Genomic DNA, 6,000 nt, shown 5'->3' on the forward strand with positions numbered 1-6,000 from the left:
AAGTCCAAAAAGTATCTAACTACCCATGTGCAGAAAGAAAGCCAACCTGAAGTGATATGTGTCGTGTTGTACCTAATCACAGAGCTGTTCTTGTCCCAATGGGTGCCCCCAGCAGTAGGTACTGTACGTCACAGACTGTAGCAGACATTACCAAGCAACCCCATCTTGTCTTAGTGCTGCTGTAAAAACATCTGGTTGGTTCCCAGATGCTGCTTTCCAATAGCTTAAGGTATCGGAGAATAGACATAAAAAAAAGGACATACAGTAAAATATTGAGCAAACGGAACTGTTATCCCAGATATAGTGTGGTTTATGACTAAATGAGTTATTGAAAACTGGCTGTATTCTGGACCTTGAGAACCAAGAATTGGAACCCCTTGAGCTAACGTTCTCTCTCATTTAAGAAGAGGGTAGCCCTATAAAATTGCACTGCAGTTTACCTATCATGGCAATATAAATATCCCATACATAAGAACATTACAAACAAGACTCTGCACCTGTCTCTGTGTATCCCAGGGCAAGGCTGATATCTTTGAGTTAACGTTTTAGCTTTTGCCAAGTGCATAATGACCTGGAAAATTATTTCTTGTGTGATGTCACTGTTTAAGATTTGGATTATGTTCGACACTGTGCTACATTCTATTGTATTGTGTGAGAGAAACACCCTGGAATCCTTTAAAATATATTCCCTAAAGGGACCCATCCATCAATCTTCTGATCACTTCATCTAACACGGGGTTGCAGGGAAGCTGGAGACTATCCAAAGCCAGTTATTTCCTGGATGGGAAGCCAGCCCATCTCAGGGCACACCCAGACACTTACACCAGGGACAGTTTTCCCAGAAAACAATTAAGATACCAGTATGTTTTTAGGCTGTGGGAGGAAACCCATGAGATCTCGGGGAGGGCATACAAACTCCATAGAGCTAGTATCCCAGGAATTGAACTCAAGGACACAGCTCTGCAAGGCAGCAATGGTAGTCACTGTGTCACTGTGCTGCCCTTTCCTGGACCCCTGAAGGCATAAATAAGCCTAAGAAAGCTCCACAGTTTAAACATTGTGTCTTCTTTTTTCTCCTTTCAGCATGGAATAAACCTATTACTTTGCAGCCCACACATGCTGATGCAGCTACCCACCTGGCATAAATAAGTGCTGAAAATATAGACGTAAAGAAAAAAGCAACAGAAACTGTAGAAAAGTGTTTGTTGTAAGGAAACTCTTTTTTTTACACTGGGAAAAATATTAATTAAAGCCATTTCTACAGGGACGGCATGTATTCAGATAAGTGGAGATCAGCTCACCCTCCCACTTGCCATTAGTGTTTTCCGCTTGAGAGGAAGAAGGCCTCTGCCTGACATCGCTGATGGTGGCTCCTGCCTGCTCAGGACTCCCAACACACTTGGATTCCCTTGAGCTCTCACACTAAATTGGAGAAGTACAGTCTTCTGCCAAGCCAAGTAAGGAATAAACCTTTCTATTCAAGAAGAGCACTACCCTATTGTACTGTTTTCCCAAGCAATGGATAGTGAAGAAATTCTGTTTTAAACAAGGCTTCCTGTTCCTGGCCCTCCTTCCCCAGTTTCTGCTGGTATTCCTTCTACTTGGGCAGAGTTACTTGATTGAACGCTTAAAAGAATTAATTTTCTGCTTAGATACAACCATTTTTAATGGTACTTTAAGCCGCTTATGAAATGTCACAGCTAACCTGAAATCTCAAAGCACTTTAAGAGCTAAAATCAATTAAACCATCTGAAGTATGCAAATTATTATTTTGAATTACAGTTCAATTTAAAAAAGCTTAGGTGGGTGACAGAGGGGTGACCAGGGCAGGCTCATTCTCTTCCTTCAGTTTATACAGTATATCAATGGGTTGTCTTAAGCAATTAAAATAAACAACAGTGTTGAAGACTGACATTAATGCACATTGTCTTAATTTGTCTGAGATTTTAAAATGTCTTGCCTCTTCGTTCCATAGTTTTGTTTTTGAAGGCTCATGGCTTTCTGTGTTTTATTGTGGCAATGAATACAGTATTAAGCAATATAAGCTTGTCAGCAGTTGTGTACTAAAAAATTTACAACTGATATTTCGAAATGGCCCATCTTTGTGGCCCTGAACAGCAAACTGAAAGCACATCTAAATTCTGCTTAAGTCACTGTCTAGATACTTCTTCAGTAAGCATAATCATACCAAGGGCAAATTTTAATACGCGTCAGTTTCATGCTGTGCCTGCTGGGAATAATGTCTTGAGACAGAGAATAATTACAGTTTTCTAATTGCCTCTAATGAAATCACTGAAATTAAAAACAAATACTTTCTGCTGTAAAAATCAGTTAAAAATGCTACATTTAGGCAATAAATCAAAACAATCATCTCTCTAGATCCTGTTTGAAAATGGTTTCGTTCTGAAAGAATGTTTCCTTTGTGTCTCACAGCCCATGTGCTTAGAATGACCTCCTCTGAGTAAGTAGATTTGATCACCAGGAGGTTAACTCTGTTGCCTGTGTCACTTTTATCTGTGGTCTCCGTGTGTTAAAGAACACATTTCAGCAGAATGAACAACAGCAGAAGCCTAAGAGCACATTTCTGTTTTGCCAAGACTGACAGTGATCAAGCTGATAAGCAACAAAAATTGAATAGAACATCAGCAGGCGTTGCCTGACCTCCCCAGACACTTCTTCCAACAGAGGGGGGAAGCTAATCCACTAAAAGAAGTACTTTTAAAATTGTATTAATAAAAGAACCCGATTTTATATTCTGGGATGAAACGCTCGCAGATTGTCCCTTAAATTACTGTGTTGAGTAAAATCTGTTCAAGTGCATGAAAGGGATGCCTAAGAGCCTCGAGTTTCTTTTTCTCTCCTCTTCTAGCACACACCTAACATCCGACAGTTTATTTTATTATCACTTCATTCCAACGTTTCAGAAAGGGATTCTAACACCGACACGCTTTCTCCATTTCATCTGCACTCCGGCTATCTTTCAGCATGACTGTGTGCAAACACAAACGCACACTTTTTATTTATGGGAATATTTAGATTTGATTATTCAGTTTTCTTGTGTGCAGTCAGCACTTCTCCATTTTTCTTTCCTATCTCTCTCTCACATTCCCTGGCATTTCACACCCCTCTGTTTCCAGAACAAAGCGGCCTCTGTCGCAAGCCTGACAGACTGTCAACAGAGCGTTCCTATCTGTCCCTGCCAACGGGACCGTTTGCACCTCAGCAATGTGAGTGGCCATCACTGCTTTAGAATTTCACTGCCCTTTGAAGCGCATAAACCACTTTCCCATTCGTCTTCAATGATGAGGAAAAGACATTTTTGTAACAAAAAGGTCAGAAAATTCAAAAGAATGGTTCCGAGACACAGCAGAGGGGTGGAAGAGAAGGATAGGATGAAGAAGGAGCCAAGAATATCAGAGAGAATTACAAACCTCTTGCCCTCTCTCACCCTCTCACTCTGAGGAGGTGGGGGTTTAGCAAAGTTAAGGGTTAGCTTTACCTAGCCTCCCCGTTGTGAAGCATTCTGTCGTGATCTATGGCACTCAAAGACATTTTTGGGGAAGTTGCGCACAGGTTTCTTCATGACCTGGAGAAGAAAACCATGCAAGTAATAAGGAAGCCCAATACTTCTTTATGCAAGTGTTTTGTAAGGATTTCATGTTACATACTGGAACAGAGCAACTGCTTTCTTCAAGGGTTGGAGATTTTACGAGTGTCTTTCAATACTAAACTGACTAAGATGGGGAATTTAATACACAACTTTGACCCTCATGCCAGCTACACATCTCTCATTCATTTCTTGAGGGTCTTCCTCTCTTTGCTTGTTGGAAATCTGTTTCAAGTACTTTTTGAAATTTGCAGCTGTTGGGTTTTTTTTCCTTCAGGTTTACCATGAGGACATCAAAAATGAGTACTGATTCTCAAATCAAAAACTCAGGTTTTAAATTTGATGGTGGTAGTGAAGGTAATTGAAGCCTTTATCAACATCACTATTATATGGCAATAAAGAGGTTTGTGCAACAAGCTTTAAGCCACTATCATATTTGTAGGGTCCACTCTATATAGAAACTTCTCAAACAGATTTACCCAATGCTGAAATATTTGTGCAAGAGAAGAAAAATATAATATATATATTATTGCACCGAAAACTAATCTGAAATTAAAATGTTAAAACTCAGATCATGAAAACATAGCGGATGTGATTCAACAGCCTGAGTCATAATCCAACTTTAGCTGTTTCCGATCTCTGTGACATTATGCAATTAATCTCACTGAAGAATTTTTTTTTTCTGCATCGGAGATATTACAGTTCTGTCTCCAAATGGGAACAATCAGAGTGCAAGCAGTGAAATATTTTAATAGATTAGCTCTCCTTTTAGATTGCAGGTCAACCAATTTTCAACTGAAGTTTATATACAAGGAGAGGCACTCAGCATCATTCCAGTCTTATCAGAATTCAAACTTTAGGATGAAAGAATATAGGAAGAATGGTGGTAGCATTACCGTACTGTTAATTCCAGACCTGAGGTGCTGTCTGAGTGGAATCTGTATGTTCTTCCCAAATTCACGTGGGTTTCCTCTAGGTGCTCTGGTTTCCTCCCACAGTCCAAAGACGTACTGGTAGATTTACAATACAGTGCATGTATAATAAAGCCACATGCTGCAGGAAACAATTATGATATGTTGGTACTGTATGTTTTGCTACCTTTATGTTGAAAAAGACATTATTGACACCTAATTAACTATAACAAAAATAATGGAGATGCAAATTCTGAAGCCACGATTGATTTCTACAAAACTGTTCTTTGCCAAAAGCAAATCAGACTGCTGATACGACGGGAAAAAAAAAAGATTTATATTTTTTTTTGTTGCAAATTTATTAAAAGTTTTCAGGTTACAGTGCAGAAATAGCAAGACTAGTTGTTGTCCTTAAATCAAGCTATCTGAAATGCATCTTATCACATTGAACTTAGATATGTTTGGAAATGTCTGATGACAAGTGGGGACTCTTGACATCGCTGACTTTCAAAAACTGTATTGTACCTCAATGTGCCCAGAACTAAGGTTTTAAAATTATGAGGGCACATCAATGAAGAACCATTATTTTGCAGAAATAATACAGAATTAAAGTGGTGGCAAGGTGGTACAGCAGTTAGCATGTCTGCCTTGCAGTACTGGGGTCCTGGGTCCAATACTGGACCAGGGGTGCTATCTGTATGGAGTTTGTATATTCTTCCTGTGTTTGTGTGGGTTTCATCCAGGTTCCCGCCCCCACAGTCCAAAGACATACTGGTAGGTTAATTGATTTCTGGGAAAACTGACCCATGTGTACATGTGTGTCTGTGTCTGCCCTGAAAATGTCTTGTGCCCATGGCTTGCTGAGATAGGATCCAGCTCCCTTCTGACACTGAGTTGGATGAAGTGGTGTTAGAAGATGGATGGATTATATAATCAAAATCTAGCTGATCCTTTTATCCTTTTAGTAGACTGATAAGAAACCAGACATCTGACTCTGCCTTTTTCTAACTTAAAAAGAGTATGTGACATGTAAACTTTATTACTTTCTTTTCCTGTAAAATATATTTCATTTTTCTATAGAGAGGAAAAGTATTATGGAAACATTTTTAAGCTGATATACAGTGATGTTTTTAACCTGCTGCAGGAGTGAACTGCCAAAAACAATATTTGCAAGACCTCTGGAAATGGGGTTTTTAGTCATCACCCATTTTCACTTTTCTAAAAGAGCACCATCAGTCTTGTCCTTGATAGGTGTATAGTACTGTTTTGTACCAAATGCAGCACAATTTCATTGCAAGAAAAAAAATCAAAGGGGAGATGTTCAGAAAGAATTATTATGAGACAAAGGTAACATCAAATGTTTTGTGTATAAAAGATGGAATAGCTTTTTCAGGCAGAGAAGGAAAAAAAATCCAATTCTTCCATCAATAGGGGGTTTAGTGATTAATTACTGTGATTAATTACACATATATAAACTAAGTC

This window comes from Lepisosteus oculatus, chromosome 5 (genome assembly GCF_040954835.1).
Source record: "Lepisosteus oculatus isolate fLepOcu1 chromosome 5, fLepOcu1.hap2, whole genome shotgun sequence".
Lineage (NCBI taxonomy): Eukaryota > Metazoa > Chordata > Actinopteri > Semionotiformes > Lepisosteidae > Lepisosteus > Lepisosteus oculatus.